At 38.1% G+C, this 15,226-nt stretch overlaps 1 long non-coding RNA gene across 1 annotated transcript; it reads right to left on the bottom strand.

Annotated features, from left to right (window-relative positions):
- Positions 1–10,621: 10,621 nt before the first annotated feature.
- On the bottom strand, positions 10,622–14,768 carry LOC113967053. The gene is made up of 3 exons (XR_003534078.1): positions 14,652–14,768; positions 10,800–10,937; positions 10,622–10,675 (listed from the first exon to the last, which is right to left on the bottom strand). It is a non-coding gene; the product is annotated as an uncharacterized LOC113967053 (long non-coding RNA).
- Positions 14,769–15,226: the final 458 nt, after the last annotated feature.

Raw genomic sequence — 15,226 nt, forward strand, 5'->3', positions numbered from 1 at the left:
AGCTAAAAGACCATCTCTGTAAAAGAGACTGTAAAAATGGGTTCTGAAAAATCACTTCAGGTTCTTCTTGACTTAGAGAAAAATGTCTCATGTACCAAGGCATCTGTATTCAGGTGTTTTCCTTACTTAGTTTCTTTAAGCTAAAAGCAAATTTATATCCATTTAATGAAAAACAGGACAAAGAGTGATCCTACTGCATGAATAAAACAACATAACATAAGGCTTCAAAAATACATAGAAGAAAATAGAGGAAACATAGTGTAAACACACATTTTAAAGTTATTCAGCCATGATATTGTTCCAAAAGAGTGAAGAATATAAAAAAAAAACTTCAAAAGTATTGAAAACTCAAACTCTGCTCATAATATTGCAGCTAAATTATGAATGGCAGTCATTCTATTATTATACCACACAGTTGGGGCCTACAGGGGAAATATTGGCACACTACAAATTAGAGTTGTAATAACACAATTCTTGATTCCTACTACTTAAAATTATCCCCATGGTGATTATAGTAAGAATAATAATAATACTGAGCAATAACAGCAATTAATCTAATTAGTTCATTAAAATGATGATGGCTATTATTACTATAGGTCATAAATTAAGATGAGACCTTCTCTGAGCATAAATAGAGATGAAATATGTTTTCCTTTGCACAATGGACAAGGCAGCAGCTGTTTCTTCGGTGAAAAAAATAGTGAGATGATTATCTAAAGATGCAAATGAAGTTTCTTTCACTAACCACTGTGAAGGTCGAATATCAATGACACAAAAATAATTTTTCTTCAGATGGAAAGGAAACAGTCTCAGCCCACTGCAGAGCAGGGAAAGCTTTTCATTTCCCAGTTCAAGACTTATGACCTGGCAGTACTTCCCCTGTGCTACTGGTCCTCCTTTATCTCCTTCCCCATAAGAAACTTGCATGTAAAATGCTATATTTATCACTAGAATTTTAATAATGTGCTTGCTTGATTTCTATAATACATTTAGAGTGTTTAATACATGAGCTTTTTGGGTATACATTTGTATACATTAACTCCACCTATGCAAAATATCATGTATGATAATAAACACATATCTTAAGATGTGGAAGTGAAAACCTTGGGCAAAGTTGCAGAAACATATGATAAATAAATTATTTATGCCTTTTTTGTTGCCTCACTGGCCAGATAATTCTGTGTTCCCTGGAGCTTCAACATTCTAATCCAGTGAGCAGATTACAGCATCCATCATTTGCTTGAAATCAACATGCCAAATAAATATTTCTTCCATCTGCTTCTAATGTGAAATGTCACCTCTTTTCTGCAAGCACTGGTATGATTCTTAAAAGAGCTCCAGGTTTCTCTGCTATAAAAGCTTTGGAGCTTAACAGCACCCAGGCCTAGGAAAACGATGCCATCAAGAAAGGACATTCCAGTGACTTGCTCACATCCACTCCAAGCTTTGGAAAACCCCAAAACCTTGAAAACAGGTAAACCACATGCAAAATATTTCATCAGAAATGCAAAGCACTACAATCCATCTTGTCTTGGGCTTCCCAGGAAAATGCATTAGTGGAAAATGGCACCATGTGAAGCTCTCTGTGGAGCTCAGCCTCGTGTGCCCCAAATATCGCCTCCCTCTCCACACCCCAGAACCTGCTGAAAAATGACATCCTGCAGGGAAGAGCAAGACAGAGAGAGGAGAAAAGTGGAAGCTGTAGAGAGACTTTGCCAAATGACAGAATTTGTTGAGATCACAGACAAAAGGAAGGTCATAAAAAATAAAAAAAAGGACTGGAAAATCTTGTGGGTTAGCACCCTGTGGCTCACCTTGACTGTGGCTCACATTTAGACTGTTTGCACAAGTCATTTAACACTGCCAGAGACAGTCTGATTCTTTCATAAACAAATACTCTATTCAGAAAAGAGGTTTACTATATCCGGAATTGCATCCTTCACATATTACTATTGGTGTAACTGAGCTGTCAAAAATAGGGGTTCTATTCATAGACAGACAAATGCCACTTGCCCACCGCCCTTCCAGGAGCAGCCCTTCTGTAGCACTGCTCCTCCTTCACCAGCCTTCCAGATCTGTGCTTTCTGAGGCTGATATTTTAAATTCACTTATTTTATATTTTCATGCCCTAACAATTTAGGTTAATGCCAGTTGATACAGACAGGAATGAACCTGAAATATGACCAGACTGTAGAATCTCCATATCCAAAAAATAACATGATAAAAAGAAATCATCTAAAAACGTGTAAGGAATTGCAATAAGATTGCACTACAGCTGGGAAATGGCATCTGATTTTGCTTTCAAATATAAACCCAGGGAAGTCACAAAACAGGTAACTCTAAAAGTATGATAATTAGTCAGAATCTGTGGATGCTTCCTAGGCATGGATTTATTTTTGTTTAATGTGCCACTTCAGTGGCAGTCTTAAGTTTTTAAAAAAAAAGGTTATTTTCTGTGCATTTTTAAAGGAAATAATGAATAATTCAATTTTAAGAATGGAAGCAGAGAACAATTGACTCAATCTTTTCTTTTCACTGGATTATTTATGCTGGCCTTTCTTTCCATAAGAGATAAACTTCTCTTTCTTTAAAGAACTAATACTTCTAGAAAAATTGCTTTTAATTACACAAAATCTCAAAACATTTTCCAAGGACAAAGCCTCATTTTGTGAAATGAGCTTGATGAAAAAATAGGAAAAGACAAAAAAAATGCATAAAATTTGAATAACATTCAAGAACAATTTTGACCAAAGTGTTACAGACTATTAGCATTTTTCTTCCTATGAGCTGTTCTATTTACAGGAAGAAAAATGCTAGTCCATTGAAGGATCTAAAGAAAAACATGGGGGAAATCCCAACTTTTAAAAAAACTCAGAACTTTTAAGGAAAGTGTTGTAGTCGATGGCATCATTTTCTTTGGCCTTGCCCTGCTCAGAGCCTGGGTGCTGTTAAAAAGGTAAACTGAGACAGAGGCAAATGTTTTCCTCCACAGTTCCTGATTGCTTCTCACTCTGCTTTATATTTTTCTTAATAAACCAACTAAAATTCATACTTTAGGATCCTATAGTTTCATATCTTCTTTAGGATCTGATTTTGCTTTTGCTTTCTCTTGTTTTCCTTAATTTGCCACTATCAATTTATTGTTCCTTCTATTCAGTGTTTTAAGAGAGAGATGTCTCCCACTGGTCCTATAACTGTTTGTGATGCACTCCTGCTGAAAGACAGGGTTCTTCCTTTTAAAGAAACACAAGAACTACAAGTGATAATAAAAAAATCCCCCTCCCTCCAAATTATAAGCAACTTTTTAAAGGTTTAAAAATCTTATTTCCAAAATAGTGGCTTTGGTATTCATTCCTCTATTTTGCCTCTTTTTTTAATTTTCTTTTTTGGTGTTATGGCTCATGGTTTCAACTTCTCTGGAACTATGAGAAGAAAAAAAAATAAAATACTTTAAAAAATTAAAGCTGGCTCTTGAAAAATCGAATCAGCCTGGCAGCTGGAGCTTTATAAATAATATCAAATACTGCAAGGAAATACAAACTATGGAAATAATTGTGAAAGAACATTAAAGACAAACTGTCTTAGAGGAGATAAATTTTGCCAGCAAAACCCAGAAGTCAAAGATGACCAACCAGCCCCTTCCTCTTTGCTCACATCCTGCACTTGTATCTTCATGGTTGTTCCTGGGATTTGCATGCTGGGCAGCACTCCTAGTAAGCATACAACAAAAACCACAGAACATGGTTCCAGATCCTATTTCTAACTCTGGCATTTTCTCTCTGTGTCTTCAAAAAATACTAATATACAGATTAGACATTGACCAGGTCTAAACATTTTACCAAAAAATACCTTTGTTGACTTGGAGAATTTTACTTCCCTGACACTGGATATACAGGCATCTCATACTTGGAAAAAAGCTCACTGAAGGCCGATGCTTAAACATACTCTGCTTATGACTTTACTGATTCAGAACCCTTGCTGATCTTAGGAAGAAAATGGAATATTAGAGAAACGACTAGCAAGAACTCTTAATAACACCTTCAACACAATGGTTTCTTCTACAAGGCACACGTGTTAGAAACACTGCTGGCAGGTTTCCCTTTGTCCATCATGTTCCTGCTGCAGCCCAGATGTTTGCTTTTGTTCCACTCCATTCAGAGAAATCATGAAATGTTTTCTGATTTCCTTGTGGCCAGAGCTGCATAAGCACAGCTGGTCCAGCCCACTGCCTCAGAGCCTGCCTGGCACCAGATGGGAAGGAGAAATAACTGCAGAGCTACATCTCAATGACTGCCAGTCACAATTTTGTTGCATCTTTGAGTGAGGAGCTGAAACACACTTTTGAACCTGTCTGGATCATCTGCAACACCTCAAATCCCCTAATGCAGGCCTGTGCCATCACAACTACTCTGCACTCCTGCTGGTCAGCTGCACCATCCTCTTTCTATCCCATTAAACAGCGTTGCCTTCAGTCAGGACTTCAACATCAATAATGAACTTGAACCCCTGAGCTAAGAACTTCCAGTGAATCATGATTTCTAAAATGTAGGTGCTCAGCAATTTTTAAGAATCTTGAAGAGTACTCAAGGCAGGTAATTCTGAGCATGAGGCAGTTCAAGTCAGTGTTCAAATTTTAACATCTTATCCCTCATTTGGAGAACTTGTGTGGCGAGGAATCATCATATCCCACTGCTGGAGCTGCAGGGGATCCTCAGCACGGGATTGTCAGAGGCAAAAGCAAGGTCAGCACCCACTGGGGTCTTCTCTGCAGGGAACAGCCTCCCGTGTCCCACTGCACTCACTGAGCTCTTAGCCCATGGAGTACATCCAGGAAAGTCTTTGTTAAGTTTATTTTCAGGGGGAAACAGATCATTCTTTCAAGTCTCTCCATTCCTAAAATTTACTCTCTGAGGTAGAGGTATAATTCTCCTTTGCAGGTTTCCATGGGGCTGAGCACATGCTCAGACTGAGAAGGAACACACCTCTGCTAAGGTCTGATTTTTTTTCCTAGTGACACTCATGTGCTTAAATTAAATTCCAATGTTTGACTGTCAGAATTCAATCTATTAAAGAATACTGAGCAGAAATTGCATACTCGTGTCATTAATGATAATTTTAAAAAGTAAAACACTTTTGCATAGAAAAACAGTAAAATAATCAGCATTTTTTCTGGCTTAAAACCAAAACATGAGTCATCTCTCCTGTACTAGAAACAAATAAAACGATTAAAAGGGAAAACAGCTTTGCTTCTGGGAGAAATTATGACTTTTTCTTAATCAAATTCATGAATTTTAATCAGTAAGTGCCTTAATGTGTGAAGGGAAAATGGCAATTTTCAGAGCTCTTCTCCCTGGAAGGATATTACATTATATCTTTTCCATTCTGAATGTCCCAGACATATTTTACAAGTGCCTACAGATACTTTTAAGTTAGGATTGAATTCTGTATTTAAATTGCAACTCATCTCCAGTTTCAGGTCATTGAGATACAAAAGGTCATGATATTTGCCTTTCATTTTTCTTCTCTCAGAATACTAAAAGTTGAGACTATAAAGAATGCTGTATGAAATATAATTTCTTGCCAATTGTATGAAGAATATACAGTGATTAAGTAAGTAGTTTGACCTGAGTTGTTTAATCCTATTCACCTAGGATCACCTTGAAAAATTTGGCTTCTCAATGCAAGTATGAATATTTTAAAGAATACAGGAAAAGATTCAAGGTGAAAAAAGGCCACAAAAAATGAAAATCTGCTTCATCTTTAGGTCAAAAACATTGTCTCTGAATAAAAACAATAAAAAAAATATATAAGTGACTTTTATTTTACATTCAGGAGAGAATATATTATTTTCAATGTGGGACCTAAGAATATAAAATCTGATAAAAAAGGATCTGGACTACAGATGGATTCTCTCCTCCCACCCCCAAAAACTTGCAAGCAAGTTTTGGAATAAAGCTTTCAATCCTAATTACACAGAACCTCTTTTTCCTATCCTACTAGTGAAGAAAGTAGATCAAGTCAGTAGATCTTGCATCTACTTTAAGTCTGTTTAACATTTCCAGATGGATGTGAAGAGGTCACAGTGCAAATGACAGTCAGAGCCAGCATTTCCACTGAAATTATGAGATTCACCAATTTGGAGGAACTGAAATGGACCATTACCATCATCCAGTCTGACCTCCTGCATATTGACAACCATAGGTTTTCACCAATTTATTCCTGAACTGAGCCCATAATATCTATTCCAGCTACCTTATATCTTTTGAAATATGCCCATTTTGATCTGGGGACATTAAGGAATGGATATTCTGTCTCATTTCTCAGTAAATTTTTTGTCAGTTAAATCAGTCTCACTATTAAAATGTAATGCCTCAGCTCTAGGACAATGTCAATGCCCCTGTTTTCCATGTACTCTCAGAACATTGTCACAGCTTTGCCCATCACTTTTGCCAAGCACATATTTATGTCTCAAAGCAAAGGCTGCCTTTCAGCATCCAACTGCAGGGATTCCACAGCCTCAAAATAGCCCATAAAAGTTACTGTAACAGAAAGTGCAAGCAGTTACTGCACAATTAACTGCTCGGTATATTCAGGCTCAGAAATACAGCTCTGAGGGTCAGCTGCCATGGGGACAGTGTTGCCTCATGTCACCTATTCACCTTCTTTCCCTTTGGTGGTGTCAGGGGCTCAAGGCATATCTGGAGGCTTCATTATATGGAGCAATACACAGATACATCCCCAAAGTATGATCTTGTCTCAAAGTACCGGCACTAACTGCTCCCATCAGACCTCCAGTGACCCACACCAGCTCTCTGCTGGAGATCATAGAATCCTAGAATCAATAAGGTGGAAAAAGACCTCCAATATCATCAAGTTCAACCTTTGAACAAATACCATAGTGCCCACTAAACCATATCACGAAGTGACACATCTCCTCAGCTTTTAAATACCTCCAGGGATGGTGACTCCACCACCTCCCTGGGTACCCCGTTCCAATGCTTGACCACTCTTACAGTGACAAACCTTCTAATTCCAACTGAACCTCCCCTGGTGCAGCTTGAGGCCATTTCCCCTTGTCCTGTCACTGGTTGTCTGGGAGAAGAGGCCAACTCCCACCTTGCTACAATCTCCTTTCAGGTAGTTGTAGAGAATTATAAGGTCTCCCTAGAGCCTCCTTTTCTCCAGACTAAACACCCCCAGTACCCTCAACAACTCCTCATAGGACTTATGTTCCAGATCCTTCACTAGCTTCATTGTCCTACTCCACACACACCCCAGCACCTCAATGACCAGCTTGAGTGGTGGAAGACACCTCACCCTCCAAAAACTGAATGTGGGAAAGTGTGTCTTTCTGTTTTTCCAGGACAAATTTCACATACTACTTTGCATCCTTCTCCTAACACTTCTACATGAGTACATTCACAGCAGCTCAGAGATATGACTCCTATTCACCTCATCCCCTCAGGTGTGCTGGCAGGCTACAAGGCAGTGACTGAACTGGTTGAGCTTCCCCTCTTTTCCTTTCTTCTTTGTCTAGAACACCACCTCAGAGGTCAGAGAACAGCCCCAGAAGGAAGGGAGAGAGGGGAGGCCACTGGCAAGAGGGAAGGGGCGGCACAGGAATGTCTGGCTGTGCACAGGGACATCTTCCCTCTAGCAGCAGAACTGTGGGGTGTATGGGACTCAGCCCAGCTCACTCACAGGCACCCATGGGGACAAACTGATGGGAACAGTAATGTGACACCCCCTTGTACCCCACCTTGACACTCCCTTGTACCCTGTGGGGCCAAATTAGCCCCGAGCCCAGTGTGGGCAGTCATGAAACAGTGATAACCCAACAATTCCACGATCAACCTCCTGAGTGCCCTGTGAGGAGCACACCGAGCTGTGCTCACCAGCAGGTAGGGGCTCTCTATATACACAGCTGTGGATCTCCAAAGATAACTGGTTTGCCTTTTTTTTTTTTCTTAATCTGCTTCCTTTGAAGAGATAAAGTATTCAGCAGGTTGATAGAGCTTTCAGCTGCAACTCTCTTGCTTCCTCACTCTCAAGCCTAATGGCTCATCAGGATGCAGCTTGCCAAGTCTGCTTCTTTTCCTCCTCCCCCATCAGTTCCGCTGTCCTTTTCAGTATCCAGGGTTTTAAAGAATTTCTGCCTATGAGGTTTATAGCCAAGATACTCATATGTCTGCATGATGCTGCATCACATTACTGATTTTTAATCCCAGATCAGTATCTTCTCACTTTTAAATAGATGTATCTTTACTGGCTATTTGTTTTGTAAAATTTAAATTTGACTCAGTGCTGTGACTGCTACCTAATGCCTCCAACTGCTGCAAACCACTTCAATCTCTTTTTGTAAACATCACCTACAAACATCTATTTAACTTCCCTGAATATTGTATCCAACTGTATTGTGCATTCGTGATCTTGCTCTTATGCAGAAGTCACATTTTATTACCATTAAAATCTTGTTGGAGAGGATTATTTTCAATTTGTTGAAATTTAGCTTCTGTGCTAGAAAACAGGGAAGAAAGATGGAAAGCAAGAGTGTGATGGACTTATTTTCCAGGATGCTTGTCTGCATTCATGCTGAGGGAATTAAATGGATTTACTTCCTCAAAGAGGAGTTAGAAGGGAGTTAAAGATAAAAGGAAGAAGATTAGTTTGACACTGAAGGACTGAGAAGCTTTTTTTAAACAGTATTTAGGAAAAAGAGAAAAACATAAAACCTAGCTTATGCCAAACCTTCCTCCCTCTCTTGGCTCCACTGTAGGTTATATAGGTAGATTTTCAAGTAATTTATTATTGAAAAAAAAAGACTATTCATTTCTTTTCTGTTAAAGAGATAGAAAACATAAATAACTCTCTGTTCTTTCACTTTGAAGTGTCAGGTGTCACTTTGCAGTGCAAAGTTTATTAGCCTTAACAGTCTTTTTCTTCTTTTGCTTTGTGCTACTGCTCTTTTTATCACGTGTCACATTTATGGAAATCTTAACTAACATTTCAGAGTGCCCTGTTTATACCACAGATGGTGTATTTTTAATTTATAAATTTATTTTTATTTACTGTTTTCTCTTTTCTGACTCAGAAATTTAATGAGCTCTCCCACACCTCATACCCAGGGGAAGTAAGAAGACTGAGTAGGGCACATAGGAAGCAGTAGCTGATTTCGTAGCTGTTAAATGTGAAATATGCTATTTATAACAGAGAAATTGGAGCTTGTGGCCACTGTAATAATGCTCAAAGTGATGAGGAGATGCCTTTAGTTGTGGGGAAGAGTAACTTCTTCACAGTCATCCTACTAAACTGAACAGGAATTTCTGCATAAAAACTGAGTGTAAAAACTGAGTAACTACTAGAGAGCAACATATCATAGAATCACAGAATGGTTTGGGTTGGAAGGGACAATAAATACGATCTCATTCCAACCTCTCTGCCATGGGCAGGGACTCCTTCCACTAGAGCAGGTTGCTCCAAGCCCTGTCCAACCTGGCCTTGATGGGGCACCCACAGCTTCTCTGGGCAACCTGTACCAGGGCCTCACCACCCTCTATGATACACTTTCGTAGCATTCACCATGTTAGCTCTATTTTACATGTAGAATATATATTATCTACATATATTTTAGCAAATCTTGTCACTGCAGTAATATTTTTTCTGCTTTTGGCTGCAGAAACGTTGATAAGCAAACATAGTGTGGCAGAAAAACTATGAAGCTCTGGAGAATCTACTGTGCTCGTATTAATACCTCAGCTGGGGAAGGGTATCTTCTGTATTACACAGTTAACTTTGAAGCTATTTCCATTTCCCCCCCATGGCATCAAAGAAGTCAATAAGCAATTGATAAATCCTCTGTCACCCTGGGCAATTAATGGGAGTTACACAGCATTGACTGCATCAATTCTTGTGTATGTGAAAAGCAAAAAATCGATTTCACAAACTTACTGGTGCCTATTGATTTAGTGCCTGTTCCCCTGGCCATTCCCATTTAATGCTTTTGTGAGGTCATTGAAAAAAATTCCAAGACTGTCAAATAAAATCTGTTTGTTCAGAGCTTTATCTGTTACATTATTTGCAAGTATTTTTAGCCTCAGCAATATTTTTTCAGGCTGAGCTTTAGGCTTGTAGGATTTTCATCATCTACAAAGTAAGCATAAACAAACTGACCCAACCAGCCATTAAGTGGAGGCGTTTTGAAGGTTCAGGGTCCTTTTAAGAAAGCCAAAACTCCACCTACAAAAATCCTTCCTGAGACTTCACAGGCTCGAGACGGGTCTAGGAGCAAATCAAAATACTTGTGGATCTAACCAATTTGCATCTGCATGCATCTGATTGGCAGCTGAATACCAGGAACATTCATAAAAATGGTTAGTCCAAGCAGCCAGATCTGTTCCCAGGACTGAGTGACTGGCAGAGGATCACAGAGACAAATGCAACAGAAGTAAACTGAATGTACAAAAGAACAGCAGCTTTTTTGGGAAATTTGTCCTCATGCACCCGTAGCTCACAGCTCATCACCCACGTTTGTGAAGACACAATAGGCAGAACAGCAAGGAAAAGTTACTTTTCTATTTTTTATTTTTAGATATTAACTCAATTAAAAAAAAAAAAATAACATTGAATGGGAAGTCATTTGCTTCTGCATCCTCTTTAGCTTCATCCTGTTTCAGGCCTAAGACCATCAAAGTTGATCCCTCTATACACAAATGCCTCAGACAAATCTAAAGGTGCTTTAAGGTCTCTGGATGCATAAAACACGATCTATATGACCTTCCCCCACCCCCAGACCATCATACCTTTGCTTTCTGAGGAAGACGCCAGTCTCTGATAAGAAGCTTTTGCTGGGTCTGAACACACATCAGGTCACACAGTCTCCAAAAACCCGCTTGGCTCAGCATCTCTCCAGGGTTTAAACTGTCTGCACTCGCTGTCTTCTGAGAAACAAAAAAGTAACAGCTTTTCAACAGAGTCTGCTTTTTGTTGCCTGTGGAATGCAATGAGATCCTCTGAAAAATTAAATAAAAATCAGGAACAGTGGTGTTTATAAATAAGTGGTAAGTACTGAGGTAAACTTTAATATGTGAATTAAAGCACAAAGAAATCAGAAATAATGAAAAAAATTCCAATTGCTTAACTGATATCAGAAACACCAAATGCATATATCAAAATACTGTGAGAGAATGATAAAAGTGATTGTTAATAGGAACTAACAAACTGAAATTTAACAGGATGACTTGTCAGTCTGATATCCACCAAGTCAATGATCCCATATCTGAGTAAGGACAACTAATTATTTAAGCAACGTTGTTGTGGTGACAGTGTCAATTCCATAAAATGCTTCCATTTTTCATTTGACAGAACAAAGGATCCCTGTTTATTCTAGTAATGACTGCCCTTGAACACTGGGAAAATGTTCTCCACAGTGTTTCTAAAGAAACAATAAATAAATAAAGAAGTAGCTATTCTTTCCTTATTTTGGTTAATAGTTGCACTTTAATAGACACTGAAAAATTTATAAAATAATATTTAACTGCTTGTTAAGCACTTATTGGAAAACACTGACTTGCTTCTGGACAGATCTTTTTTCTTGTATTAGAATGAAAACATAAATGACCATGACAATAAAGCAAAAACAGAGATCTTACAATTACAGATCTGAACAAGACAATAAGTGCTGAAAAAGTTGAAAACCATGACAATTTTAAAGTTTATCTAGAGATGAAGAAGCTTCATTCTTTCCTAAGTTGCTTTGATATTTTTACAAATACAATTACTATTTCCACATAGTTCTTTTCTCTGCAACTGTCCTTGTTCTGTAACTCACCATTCCTACTGTGAATATGACTTCTATTAGTTTATAAATGTATAATTTTCATAACATTACAAATAACAGCTGCATAGAATTCTGTTTCACTTTTATAAAGAATTTGCAAGAGCCTATTTTACTTTAAATAATAAAAAAATGTAATCTGCTAATTTCATGGTCAGGTGTGACAAACATACTGAAAAACACAAAAATATGTAGCTGTTATTACTTTTCTATATCTTCTCAAACAGACTACAAGCATCAGGATATAAAAAGGAAAACATAATATTTACAAACATAAAGAGTATTAGAAATAAAATTAAAATAGAGAGGTATGTAAAAGATGGCTATTATATGAGAGGCAGCTCCTTCTCCTCTCATCCCAGAATTAAATAAAGCTTACAAAGTAATATATTAATTAATCAGCTTTATCAGCAACCTCACTGCTACCAAATTCTGAGTTGTGAGGAAATAGCATCAACTCATTTCTTACCTCCAAAAGGAAAACAGTATTGTACTGCCATATATTGTAATTTATAACCCACTAAAGGTCTAATGCCACACCTCATATCAGGGGGCACTTCACTGATAAGAACTTCAGGTTCCTTGGCTTTTGGCAGGTGAGAAAGGACATGAGAACATGCAGTTCTCACCTGTCACCCCCACACCCTTTGTGTCCCCAGCCCACACCATCTCTGCTCCATCAGCCACTGATGCCGCCACGCAGGAGGGACTGATTCAGCACCAGTTACCAAACCCAGCTCCACAGGGATGGCAGATGTTGAAATGCCATCAGATCCCATTCATTACAGACAAGAGAAGGATCCAGACTGTTGTGGTAAGAGATTCACCCTGGAAAACCAAGAGGCTACTCACTGCCATGTAACACAGCTGTCATGTTGGTCTGTTCAGAAAGCAGACAGATGACCACAAAATTTCCAGTGTTAGAATATTCTGTCTTACAGTGCCATTCCCATTTTACGCCTGCAATTCTTAATTGTTGGACTCTTCTTGTCTCCTCACAACAGATCAACAGAGAGCTGGTGACAAAAAACTTTCAATACCACTGTGGTCATAGACTGTATTTGTGCCAGATAGAAGACTTATTGGTATCTCTCTGCTCAACTTCAGAAGTTTAGAGGAAGAACTCTAAAAAACATGGGAAAACCCAAATGCTTTCAAATTGCATCCCTGCAGTAATGACTGAAATAAAACCACTTGGTTTTATTCTTCTTTGTTTTGCTATGTATTGACTGAAATGATTATGAGATGCTGAACAGGGAGGAAGCATCATTAAAAGCTGCACAACAAAACTTATGAGTACTTTCCCAGGAATAAAGGTTTAAGTCTTTTTGAAATACACAACACCTTGACCATTCCTAAAAATCAGAACACAATCCAGAGCAGGACCATGAGGTTATGGCCTCAGCAGACACAAACTGGCATCACTGGCTTGATGAAAAGAAAATTAACATGAAGCTGTATTGTATCATCTTGAATTTACAACAACTGAAAAGAACCAGTTGTTGTGTTTAGGGGCCATACATTTTGGAGTTATTTACCACTGAAAAACAATGACTGGTAAGAATTTTAGGATTAAGCCCACACCTGTGGTGGCATTTAAAGCCCTTGCTCCCATTGAAATGAAACTTCTCCAAAAAGGATTAAAATCCTCAAGAAACAGTAAGATAATTGGAAAATAATTACATGCTAAAACTCTACCAAGAACAAAGAAAAAGTATATTACACCTATCATGTAATTCACTCGCAGTACAAAAGAAATTACATTTTAATGGTATTACAAATATTACATTTATTCAGTGTGTATGATTTATTATTAAAACAGTAAATGAAATATTCTGTTTAATCAAATGCATTCAAAGTAACTTCCTTGGTTGAAAATGTAAAACCCAATGTTCTTTTTAGCTCTCCACAGAGATTCTCTCACAGACATGGACTGTGCCTGTGCTCTGTGGTGAGTTCTGCACGTTCTGTATGGCAACACTTCCCCCCTGGGGAAGGCTTCACTCTGCTGCTTCAGTCCCCCAATCCAGCTTTGCAATGGATCTAATTTGAATCCCACTGAACTGAGCAGAACCATTTAGACTGATTTCTCTGAGCTGTGGACCCTCTCTCTCCAAACAGCAAGCAGGAATACGAGTACCAATTAAAATGTTGATTTGGACACCACTGATTCTGGAGCTGAAGCTTTCTGAAGTAGCTCAGTGGTCTTAAGAACCAACTCAAACTTTTTTTTTTATTTCAGAAGCCTATGTTTTCTAATAAAGAACTATGTACATGCAATAGTAAAAATAGTTGATAAACCTCTTTATTCACAAATTTCCAATAACAATTTGAAGAATCTCTGAGAATAAATGCAACTCTCAGATAATTTTTTTTTCATCTCTAGAGTAATTTTCCAACAGCACTGATGCCATGGAATAAAGGAGAGAAATTTTGTTGACTATTGGTGAATTTCATGGGTATTTAAACACTTATTTTGGCAGTTGTTCGATTTGTTCATTTTTTTTCACCAAGACCCTTTTTCATGACTTACACGCTTTGCATGTGCACCTCAGCCAGATCCAAGGAGCCTGCCAGGAACAGCAGGAACAGCTCAGCCATGCCACTGTGGCCTCCTAAATGAGATACCTTCGGGGCAGCAGCTCAGGTAGATCATGCTCTTATGGGTCTAACACATCTAACAAGCTGTTCAGAGGTGATGCAGGGAGTTGTGGCCATGCATGTGCAGTTATTCTTGGATGGGCTGTTCCTGCCAGTGTTACCTTGGCTTAACAGTCCCTTTCCCACAACCATCTGTTAATTTATTCCTTTCACTCACATTTCCCCTCCTCTGTCTTTCCTTGGACTTCAGCTGAGTCCAGCCCACATAGCAATTATTGATCTTCTGGTAATTTTTTTATCTACAAAGTCTCTGCATGGATATATTTTACATTGTGAAAGAAGTCTTCTTGATGTATAAACAGAAAATGAGAACTTCCAGTTCTAGTTGAAAACCTTATCAACATAAGATGTTGAATTGTCATTCAACTGTTACAAAAGTTCTAGTAAACATCTGTAAAAGCTTTAATTATCTTTGTACCTTTCAATAGTGCATTCAGTAAAAGTAAAGGCATATTTGTACAAATCTCAAAAAAAACCACAACAACAAAAACCCCAATGCAAAACCTCAAAAAACAAACCACATTTAAGGGCTTCTCCTTCTCAATAAAAACTTTTCTAGGGATTTGGAGTTTAAATATATTAACTACTGGCTACTTCACTGGATATACTTTGTCAGCAATTTAAGATTCTGTTGCCTTAGAAAGAATATAAGAGAAATGGATTGCTGGAGAGTTAATTTCAAAAACAAAATGAAAAACTGGTATACGTGAAATGAAAACTCCAAAGAACTAG

The sequence above is a fragment of the Neopelma chrysocephalum genome, unplaced genomic scaffold (genome assembly GCF_003984885.1).
Source record: "Neopelma chrysocephalum unplaced genomic scaffold, ASM398488v2 Primary Assembly neopelma1_63, whole genome shotgun sequence".
NCBI lineage: Eukaryota > Metazoa > Chordata > Aves > Passeriformes > Pipridae > Neopelma > Neopelma chrysocephalum.